A 12,128-nucleotide genomic window follows, 5' to 3' on the forward strand; every position below is an offset into this window, starting at 1 on the left:
ATGGCTGGAAAAAAATAGATCAGAATAGTAGTTTGTGGAAGGAAAAAAAGGCTGTTCTAAAATTATTTATTTACAGACATAAAAAGCCATGCTGCAGAGCTTTCTCAAATTATGAAAATTTCCTACAATGTATTAAAATAAAAGATTTTTTAAAAATTATAGCTCTTGGATTCCAAACTCATATGCCACCTGTCTGCAAGCTCCATGGGTTCTGGCACCCACGTGTCCATCGTGTCTGCACACAGTGAATGGTGTGAACGGATTCTAGCACCTACTGAGAAATCAAGGGAAGAAAACTAAAGCCAAACCCCAGGACTGCAGGGAAGCTCTCTGGACGCTCAGTCCAGTCCAGGACTCAGTAAGTTAGGGGGTGCCAAACACTAGATGGCACAGCATCTCATGCTCATGGGGAGACTGTCCCAGCAGGGGGTTGGGGAGGGTGCGGGGGGGGGGGGGCGGTAGGGGAAACCAGCCAGGTGAGGGCCAGCAGTCAGGGGGTCAACCAGGGGGTGAACTGGACCTGCCGAAACTTGGTGGAGGGGGTCCTGCTGGTGGAGGTGGAGGTGGGAGTGGATGTGTGAGTGCTGGTGATGGTGTGGAGTCACATTGAACATCTGAAGTCGTGCCAGGGGGTCGCTGGTCAGTGATGCCATGCGCTCAGCATGGATGCTCTCGGCTGCCAATCTGTCAGGGTAGCTCATCTCGGGCCGCAGCTGGGGGCCTGCCAGGGCCAGTCTCTCCGGCTCCAACGGGTTCAGGCCGGGGTGGAAACAGGCAAAAGGGTGGGGACAGGCAGCAGGGGGGATGGTGAGGGCACTGTGCCGGGGGACGTGCTCCATGGGGTTGGTGGCAGGGTGCAAGGGGTCCAGCTCTGCGGGCTTCACCTCAAAGCCTGGCTTCATTCTCTCACACAACTCGCGCTCCCGGATTTCCCGCTCCCGGAGCTCGCGCTCCCGGATGGTGGGGTCCACATTGTAGAGGCCGGGCATGTGGTAGGCCAGCAGCGGGTCAGTAGGGTTGAGGGGCATGTAGAAGGGGTGGTTGCGGTTGGTGGGTGACATCAAGTGGGGGCGAGCATACTCGCTCAGTGTCCGGAGAGCAGGTGTGTCGGGGACCAATGTATGGGGGTCCGCAGCTATGGTAGTCGGTGGTGGTTCAAAGGAGGGCCGCATGTGGCCAGGACGGCTGAGCTGGGGGTCACCAAGGCGGCTTTCATGTGCTGAGTTGGGTGCCTTAGCAGCTCGCTCCGCCTCCCGCTCCCATTCCCGCTCGCGCTCTCGCTCCTTCTCTTTCTCCTTCTCCCGCTCACGCTCCTCCCGGGCTTTCTGTTCAGCCTCCCTCTTGGCCTTCTCGATGGCCTCCTCCCTCTTCTTGGCCAGTTTGGACCCAGCCAGGGGCATGAAGTACAAGTCTGTCCATGCACATGAATTGTAACCTCGGTCCAGGTGTTTGTAGAACCTGGCAGACTGGCTGGCATGGCTGGGGGTGTCCACCACAGTGGGCTCAGGGGACGGACTTCTTGGGGGAGGTGGGGGGCTCTCAGGCTCCTCAGCATCATTGAGAGCCTCCTCTTTGATCTGGACAGTGGGAAGTGAGCAGGGCGCCCCTCCTGGCACACTGCCTCCTGAAGAAACTGTAGCAGGGCAGGGTGGCTGGGTGGACGTACTGGGTCCTGCAGGTGGGGTTGAGGTGGTGGGGCAGGTAGGTGGGGTAATGGGAGGAGGGCCTCCAGGGAAAAAGGGATGCTGAGCAAAGGGGGCTGGGTGGCCACCTGGTGGAGGCTGGCAGGGGGGTGAGCAGCAGCAGGAGGGGGCAAGCTCTGGCTCTGGGTCAGCCCAGGGGGCTGGGCAGGAGAAGAGGGCAAGGGCTGGCTCTGAGGCATGAGCTGCAGGGGTGGGGGGGGTGGGCTGAGGTTGGGTGGTGTGTGGACAAGGAGCTGAGGGGCTTCAGAGCCGGTGGTGGTGGCATGTTGGCATTCAAAGAGAAGGGTGAGGGCCCTGACAGGTGAGGTGGGTGCTTGTGGGCCTGTGGGGCTGGAAGCTAGGGGATGGGTGTGGTAGGTGGGGGCTTGATGTGAGGCATGGCCAAGGGTGCTGATGGCAGAGGCTGTTCCCTTGGGGGCTGCTGAGGTTGCAGTGCTGACTGAGAGGCTGGGAGCTGCAGGGTGGTGTGAGGGTGAGCTGCTGCTGGGGAGGTCCCCAGAGGCGTTTGTCCTTGGGAGGCCTGAGGAGGGAGGCCAAAAAGCTGAGGAGGGCCTGGGTGCTGTAATAGGGATCCAGCCTGCAGGCTGTGAGGGCCAGGCGGACCCTGACTGTGCAGGGGGGGCTCGGTATGAGGTGGTGCAGAGGCCTGGCCGGCCGGCCCATCAGAGGCTGCAGTGTGGGATGTGGTGAGGGCAGCCATGGCGGGTGCAGGGAAGTTGCCTGCTGGATGTGGGCATGGGCCACAGGTGCTGCTGGAGCCTGTGGCTGGTTAGGAGGCTGCGAGGCTGCAGGGGAGCCCTGTGGAGGAAGCGCAGTGGCAGAGGGTGTGGGTCCTGTGGCAGGAAGCTGGGGTGCTCCTGGAGGGGCTGTGGGGGTGGCCCCACCAGGCGCCTGCAAGGCTGGAGGCTGAGCCTGCAGCATCTGCTGCTGGGCTGATGAGTCCGAGTCACTATCATTGTCCTGAGGGCTGGGGATGCTGGGGGACGTGCTGCGATTGTCCTGGTCGATGTCTTTGGGGTCACTGCTGCCCTCATCATTGACGCTGCGGCTGTCTGAACTCTCTCCCTCACCCTCAGAGAGCGAATTAGGCCGGCTGATCTCCTGTGTTTTTGTCTTCTTGGAGCTGGTCCTCTCGGCCTCCTCCGTGTCAGAGGCCACCTTTTCCCGCTGGCGCTTGGCACTCTTCAGAGGGGACGATGCTTCTTCCTTTACCTTCTTGGCTGACTTCTTCACTGTTTCTGCTTTGCTGTCATTGCTGGAGGTGCTGGCAGCGCTGGGAGAGTTCGGGCCACTGGAGCGAATGTCTTCATTGATGGGCGAGGCACGACCATCAGGGCTGGCTGGCTGCTTCTTCCGACCACTGCATAGTGTAGACATCGAGCCCCGACTCCGTCGCGTCCTCATGCTATGCTTCCTGCTGAGCCCATCGTCCTCCTCCTTGACGGGTTTGAACATGAATGGTGGGGGTTCCACGGGCTTCTCAATGGGTGGTAACTCACCGTATTTCTTGAAGTGGATGTGGCACTCAGTGCAGAGCAGGATGTTCTCCCGGCCCCCGTGGTGCCAATCTTTGGATGTGGTGGTGAAGCAGTGGCGGCAGGCGTATCCCTTCAGCTCCTGTTCACTGTCCTCACTGTCAAAGTCATCCTCACTGGCTGAGCTTAGGTCCAAGAATTCACTGGACGGGGGTCTGGAGGGTGTGTTGACTGGGGTGGATGCAGTGCGAGTCTTGATCCTCCTGAACACAGCCTGCCTACAGTGCCGACGATGGGCTCGGGAGCTGGCTGCTTCAGGGGTTTTCTTCCAGTAATAGTAGAAGGTGATCAGCTCCCCTGTTTCCTTATTGGGAAGCAGCTCCTTTCTAATTCTGAAGAAGTTCTTGCCTTACTGCCTGAGTCCCTTAAGGAAGTGCTTCTCAGGGCTCAGAGCCGGTCCTGCGCCGCCGACCCCGGCAGCCACAGGTAAGCGCAGGGGCCGGGGGCGGCGAGGGGCCGCTGCCTGTCACTCCGCAAGGCTCCACAAAGCGCAGGGCAGAGGCGGCTGCGGCCTGCTCGGCGTGTGACCGTGGAGGGGCCGGGCGGCGCGCGGCGCGGGGGGCGCGGGGGGCGCGGGTCTGGGGCCGCTGCCGCTGCCGCTGCCGCTGACGCCGCCACCACCACCCTTCTTTTTTTATTAAACATGTTCTCTCACTCTTTACAGATTATTTTAACAGTTTGATCTCCTTAATTCCATGTCTTCCTTTTCTACCAATGCCACTCAAGAGTGATTCAACACATAGGTGCAGTATATATTATGTCACTCATTATTTAAAATTCCTATTGTCTTCATTTTGCCTTTAAAACTAATCTATACTTTATAACATAGTCTGTATTCCAATGTTTCCTTTATGCTTCAAATTCACCCCATTATTTTCTTTCTTGAAATCTACAGTTATGTCAAGATTTATTTTCCTGTTTCATGTGAACTATGTGTAAAAAAATCACCAGACTTTTTCCAAATATGCTGTCCTCTTCCTTGTCTAACTTCTCCTTACTTTATGTGTTAGACTTTATTATGTTCCCAAATTTTCCCAGAGAAAACTCACAGGTCCAGTATTGTTGTTATATAGATCTCAACACTGTACCAGTATAGCGGTGACTATGAAATCATAGGTGCTGACTTAAACATACTTCCATCATCTCATAAGAAGCTAGATCTCAGGTGAAGGTTTAGACTTGTAGGCAGTATATCTTCACTTGGATGGTTACATTTGATGATAACTCAAATATAAACATAATTTATTTAATATTACATTAGCAATTAAAGGAATAAAAACATGTCATGTGAGTTTAGTGACTTACTGATGAAAGGGAAATCATAGACTCACATTTAGAAAAGATTTCATTTTTTTATTTCTATAAATAATGTTTCTATGCACTTATCCCAAAGCATTACTCATATGGTGATTACAAACTCTATTAAATGAAAAATTCTGCACATCAACTATTGCATTAAGTCCTACCCCCACTAAGTTCTATTTCTATGAAGACGAAGGTGTTATTATTTTTAAAATTTGACAAGTTTTCCAGGAAGTGTTTGTTAACTTAGGTAGCCTAAGTGTTCTGGGAGAGGAGTGGATGACTGGGGAGGGTAGGAAGGAGTGCTTTACTGCAGGATGGCTGATGGGTAAAAGATTGAAGGCAAAGTAATTAGGAAAATTAGGTGGGAGGAGAGGTGCTCCTAGGGCAGTCTTGAGATGAATCTCTTAGTGCTATCCCCATTTGTACACTGCATAATGGATTTCTATTTACAATGAAATTAAAATACAATGAAGCAAATTTGATGTCTTCCAAGTTTGTTAAAATAGAGTCCCGCATTTACTCAGACTTCTCACCTAAGTTGATGCAATGTAGAAATGCAAGAAAATTAGAGTAGGCTTATATTTTCTCATTGAATTTCAATAGGAAACAAAGAAATAAATTATATGTGTGTGGGGGGGTAGGGAGTATATATATATATATATTCACAACTAAGTTTTTTCTAATGATTAGCATAATCTGAAGATTATAGATAATAACTAGCAATAATAATTACATAAGAAAGAATTTTAATGAGTTTAAAGCAGTGAGTTAAAGCCTAAGTTTGACTAGTAGTATTTTTCTGTCATGGCCCTAAATTAATCTCTTTCTGTTTGCCAACTATTTTATATATTTATGATTTATGTCTGTGCATACATATATACACACATAACCACATACCTGCATGTATAAAGTAGAAATAGGAGATGATAGAAATAAGTATTCCTATGGTTTATTGCAAGAAAAATGTACCAGGAAGAAAAATCAAACACTTTAAAGGAAATTTTCTTACAAATCATAGGTCAATCAGTTCATTGAATTTTCTTTAAAATCAGGGTAATTTTTAAGCTAAGATTGAGAAATTTGAAGCAAGGGCAAATTAGTCAAAAAAATATTGATCAAAAATATTATTTTGAAATTTGTATTTTGCATGCAATCACTGACTTCTAGGGGTTATAGTTTGATTTTCAGAACCTTTGATGAAATGCATACGTTTGCTCACAAATATATCTAAATAATAAGATTATACTAAGTTATGCAAGGTCGGAATGCCATATTAACTGCTTTTTCAAATGTGTTATCTAGAATGCTTGCAACTAGTTGTTGACTATTGAAAGAAGGTAGTGGGGATATTCATGAACAAATGTTTTTAATGTACATCCCCTTCTAAATGTACATTTAGCCTTCTTAATGGAGATTGTTTAGAAGAAAGAAAATTGTGCAATGGGTAAAAATTAATATCTTTACAATCTATACATGATTTTCAAATAATTGTTTAAAATTTTTTATTTGTAAATGGAAAAACAGGAAAGATGGGCTTCTATTCTTTTACAATCTTGAAAAATCCAGAGATGTATGTGCCTATCAAAATTTAACACCTGCAATCATTCAAAAAGCCCTCAGTGAAACCCTCAGATATGGAGAGAAAAATGGTCTGGAGCAGGTCCAATTTTTTGGAACTGGACAGTTACATTTATTAGTTAACATAAATGAGTCCTATTTGTCTAGTAGGCTCACAAAACACCTCTATGACATTCTCTTATTGTTGTGGTTTTAAACACATAGACATCTGGAATGTTTGTATGATTTGATAAATGCTTGATAATATATTAATGACCCTTTAAAAATGACTTATGAAACTCATTACTAGGTATTATGGGGACTGAATAGTTGTCACTTGGAAGGAATTCATGGTGAAACTAGAAAAACAAAACTCTTAGAAGGATAATTTCCACAAAGCCATATTAATATATATCTATTCACTTAATGCTTCGTTTGCTCAAGAAATTTCCTTGAAAACTCCTAATAAATTTGTTTAATACAGTTTTACAAAATAGAATGAACATACTTTTTTTCTCTAAACATATTTTACCATGCTTAGCAGACTAGTTCTTGAACACAGCTGGGAAGGCCTGGGAAGGCAGACATTATTACCTCACAGCTCCACCTACAAAATTGTACAATAATCTTATGTAGCACAATTGGGATGGATGCTTCTAAAGAATTCCCAAACTTAATGTCTCCATCATTTCAGATGGAAACTGGCTAGTAAACTTCATGCTGTCATTATTGAGATAGAACTGAAAGAAGAGATATAAATGTGGATTGTTGCACATTTGTTTAATTAGATGTGTCTACCAGATGACAACTTCCTAGTCAACATTTCTAATGTTGTTCATAATAGGATATCCCATAAATTTTTATCTGATTTGTAAGTTTGGTTAAAATTCTAATTTATCTCTATTTAAATTATTAGAATATTAAATATCTATTATAATGTTAGTTCAGTGAGTTTGCGTGTTTTTGAAAAAAATAATTTTATATCTTTATTACTCTATAGTAGCATAACATTCCTATCAAATATAGATATGACTCATGCAATTTTCCAGTTAAATGGATTGGTATAAATCTAAACATTTCAGTGAATACTTTCTTCCTTAAGCCATCATCTGATAATACATAATATTTATAAATCATGATCTCTACCAAGTAATATAAACTTCATATTAATTTAGTTTCACATTTACTTCACTGTATTTTTTAATATTCATATAATTTAGATTGCCACATTTTTTTCTGCTGTTACTTTTATTTCATATGTTTGGAATGATAGAAAAGATTTTTCAAAAGCTAATAGTATGCCGGTATCTTTGTGTGGAGTCTTGGTTAGATTTTAAGGAGTTTTTTAATGAATCTTTGATTTGTATGTATAGCAACAATTGGCAATTTTTGTCTTATATCAATAATCCTTCCTCCCCCAGCAGATACAAAATCCTTATGATCTCTTCACTATCTGCTCTGTCAAATAGACATACCAGAAGGATAATCTTAAAATGGAACACTCTTTTGTCTTGTCCTTTCATCCATTTTGTCTCTTGTTATTATTTATAATAACCCCAAGTTAATAGTCCTTATGTCTTATTTTCCATTTGACGCACATAATGTCTTATTTAAAGTTTTTATAGGGAGATCCAACATGGCGGCAGGCGCGGAGAGATCAAGTCTCTGACTTCTTCAGCTGTGCGGGCATAGGGAGTCATAAACCATCTAAATGCTGTTTGTTCAACATCACTAGGCATTGCTGAGCTGACGTGGATCTGGGGCAAACAGTCTGGGCCTCTCAGAACACACACCGAGCCCGGATCCGCTGAATTCAAGCTCCTGTTCACCTGCTTCTCACAGACAAACTGCTGTGACTCAGCACTAAACAACCCCGCTGAAACAACTGGTTGGCCCTTCTGCACCCACGGAGGTAAACGCCAACCGAGCCTTCATAGGCAGTGGCCACAGGATTGAAATGGGGCTTGAGAGAGCCAGTCAGGACCCCCCATTGCATTGGTCACCTGGTATAGAGGTTCAAACCAAGGGAATGAACAACCTGTTGAATGAAATAATTAATAATTAAATAAAAAGATCAACAGAACCTTAGCCAAGCTAATGAAGAGAAGAAGAGAGAAAACTCAAATTACTAACATATGGGATGAAAAATACAATATCACAACAGATGCTACAGAAATACAGAAGACAATTAGAAATTATTTTGAAAACCTATATTCCAATAAAATAGAAGATAGTGAAGACATTGATAAATTTCTTAAGTCATATGATTTGCCCAGACTGAGTCAGGAGGATACACACAATTTGAACTGACCAATATCAATGGATGAAATAGAAGAAGCAATCAAAAGACTACCAACCAAGAAAAGCCCGTGACCAGATGGGTATACAGCAGAGTTTTACAAAACCTTTAATGAAGAATTAATACCAATACTTTTCAATTTATTTCAGGAAATAGAAAAAGAGGGAGCTCTTCCAAATTCATTCTATGAGGCCAACATCATCCTGATTCTGAAACCAGAAAAAGACACCTCAAAGAAAGAAAACTATAGACCAATATCTCTAATGAACCTAGATGCAAAAATCCTCAATAAAATTCTGGTGAATCGGATACAAATCACATCAAAAAAAATGTGCACCATGATCAAGTAGGATTCATCGCTGGCATACAAGGATGGATCAATATGCGGAAATCAATAAGTGTTATTTACCACATCAATAGACTTAAAGATAAGAACCATATGATCATCTCGATAGACACAGAAAAAGGATTTGACAAACTACAGCATCCCTTTATGTTCAAAACATTAGAAAAACTAGGGATAACAGGAACTAACCTCAACATTGTAAAAGCTATCTGTGCTAAGCCTCAGGCTAGCGTCATTCTGAATGGAGAAAAATTGAAAGCATTCCCTCTAAAATCTGGAACAAGACAGGGATGACCTCTATCACCACTTCTATTCAATATAGTTCTCGAAACACTGGCCAGAGCAATTAGACAGACAAAAGAAATTAAAGGCATAAAAATAGTAAAAGAAGAACTTAAATTATCACTATTTGCAGATGACATGATTCTATACCTAGAAGACCAAAAAGGGTCTACAAAAAAATTACTAGAACTAATAAATGAATTCAGCAAAGTGACAGGATATAAAATCAACACGCATGAATCAAAGGCATTTCTGTATATCAGCGACAAAACTTCTGAAATGGAAATGAGAAAAAACACTCCAATTACAATATCCTCAAAAAAATGAAATACTTGGGAATCAACCTAACAAAAGAGGTGAAAGATTTATACAATTGAAACTACAGAACCCTAAAAAGAGAAGTAGAAGAAGATCTTAGAAGATGGAAAAATATACCTTGTTAATGGATAGGCAGAACTAGCATCATCAAAATGGTGATATTACCAAAAGTTCTCTATAGGTTTAATGCAATGCCAATCAAAATTCCAATGGAATTTCTTGTAGAAATAGATAAAGCAATCATAAAATTCATATGGAAAAATAAAAGACCCAGAAGAGCAAAAACAATTCTAAGCAGGAAGTGTGAATCAGGTGGTATAGCGATACGGATTTCAAACTATATTACAGAGCAATAGTAACAAAAAGAGCATGGTACTGGTACCAAAACAGGCAGGTTGACCCATGGTACAGAATAGAGGACACAGAGACTAATCCACAAAGTTACAACTATCTTATATTTGATAAAGGGGCTAAAAGCATGCAATGGAGGAAGGATAGTATCTTCAACAAATGGTGTTGGGAAAACTGGAAATCCATATGCAACAAAATGAAACTGAAGTCCCTCCTCTTGCCATGCACAAAAGTTAACTCAAATAGATCAAGGAGCTTGATATCAAATCAGAGACTCTGCATCTGATAGAAGAAATAGTTGGCTCCGATCTACATATTGTGGGGTTGGGCTCCAAATTCCTTAATAGGACACCCATAGCACAAGAGTTAATAACAAGAATCAACAAATGGGACTTACTTAAACTAAAAAGTTTTTTCTCAGGAAGAGAAACAATAAGAGAGGTAAATAGGGAGCCTACATCATGGGAACAAATTTTTACTCCTCACACTTCAGATAGAGCCCTAATATCCAGAGTATACAAAGAACTCAAAAAATTAGACAATAAATTAACAAATAATCCAATCAACAAATGGGCCAAGGACCTGAACAGACACTTCTCAGAGGAGGACATACAATCAATCAAGAAGTACATGAAAAAATGCTCACCCTCTCTAGCAGTCAGAGAAATGAAAATCAAAACCACGCTAAGATACCATCTCACTCCAGTAAGATTGGCAGTCATTCTGAAGTCAGACAACAACAAGTGCTGGTGAGGATGTGGGGAAAAGGCTACTCTTGTACATTGCTGGTGGGACTACAAATTGGTGCAGCCAATTTGGAAATCAGTATGGGGATTCCTGGGAAAGCTGGGAATGGAACCACCATTTGACCCACCTATTGCCCTTCTCAGACTATCCCTGAAGACCTTAAAAGAGCATACTACAGGGATACTGCCACATCATTGTTCATAGCAGCACAATTCACAATAGCTAGACTGTGGAACCAACCCAGATGCCCTTCAATAGATGAATGGACAAAAAAAATGTGGCATTTATACACCATGGAGTATTACGCAGCACTAAAAAATGACAAAATCATGGAATTTGCAGGGAAATGGATGACACTAGAGCAGATTATGCTAAGTGAAGCTAGCCAATCTCTAAAAAACAAATGCCAAATGTCTTCTTTGATATAATGAGAGCAACTAAGAACAGAGCAGGGAGGAAGAGCAGGAAGAAAAGATTAACATTAAACAGAGACATGAGGTGGGAGGGAAAGGGAGAGAGAAGGGAAATTGCATGGAAATGGAAGGAGACCCTCATTATTATACAAAATTACATATAAGAGGTTGTGAGGGGAATGGGAAAATAAAGAAGGAGAGAAATAAATTACAGTAGATGGGGTAGAGAGAGAAGATGGGAGGGGAGGGGAGTGGGGATAGTTGAGGATAGGAAAGGTAGCAGAATACAACAGTCACTAATATGGCATTATGTAAAATGTGGATGTGTAACCGATGTAATTCTGCAATCTGTATTTGGGATAAAAGTGGGAGTTCATAACCCACTTGAATCTAATATATGAAATATGATATGTCAAAAGCTCTGTAATGTTTTGAACAATCAATAAAAGAAATAAATAAAGTTTTTATATACAGGCTTCAGTGACAAATATTCCAACTTAGTAGAATTTAAATGGTTCCCTGGAATAAAATCACTTTTAGAAAAAAAAAGTTGGGGATATGGGACTTGTCAATAATTGAAGAATGAGTGGTCCCAAGGTGAGTATGGTGGACATGATGGGAGATCTCCCAGCACCATTGTGATCACCATTACCATTTGTGTTCATGAGAGAAGTATCTACCAGGCATTCTGTAGTGAACTTTCTGTAGCAATCTATTTTTTGTTTTAGTGAAATTATCATATTCCTAAATTCCTTATCCATCCATACTAGACATCATTTTCCAAAACACAAAATCATTTTTAGTCTAGATTTTATCCTAAATATATATATAGAGAGAGGTTAAAAGTAAGAAGAAGCCAGGCACAATTTTCATGCCTGTAATTTCAGCTACTCAGAGGCTGAGGCAAGAGGATTCAAGTTGGAGTCTAGCCTCAACAATTTAGTGACACTCTCTCAAAATAAAAACATAAAGGGCTCGTAGAGGTCTTTATGTTTCAATTCCTAGTACTATGAAGAAAAATAAACAAAAAAAATATATGACATGGGAAGAAAATTTTCAGAACGAGATCGAGGAATCTGTTAACTTCTGCAATTAATCTGCCACTCACCCAGTTCTATAACATTGTATAAGTTACTTCAACATTTTGGATAGATTTTGTTGGGGAAGGAGGTTCCTGGGGATTGAACCCAGTGGCACTTTACCATGAGCTACATACCCTGTCCTTTTGTATTTTGGGATACTTTCTCACTAAGTTGATTAGGGCCTCATTAA

At 42.7% G+C, this 12,128-nt stretch overlaps 1 pseudogene; it reads right to left on the reverse strand.

Annotated features, from left to right (window-relative positions):
• Positions 1-363: 363 nt before the first annotated feature.
• LOC143387540 (arginine-glutamic acid dipeptide repeats protein pseudogene) lies at positions 364-3,158 on the reverse strand (annotated as a pseudogene).
• Positions 3,159-12,128: the final 8,970 nt, after the last annotated feature.

Source organism: Callospermophilus lateralis, unplaced genomic scaffold (assembly GCF_048772815.1).
Source record: "Callospermophilus lateralis isolate mCalLat2 unplaced genomic scaffold, mCalLat2.hap1 Scaffold_1036, whole genome shotgun sequence".
In the NCBI taxonomy this organism is placed as follows: domain Eukaryota; kingdom Metazoa; phylum Chordata; class Mammalia; order Rodentia; family Sciuridae; genus Callospermophilus; species Callospermophilus lateralis.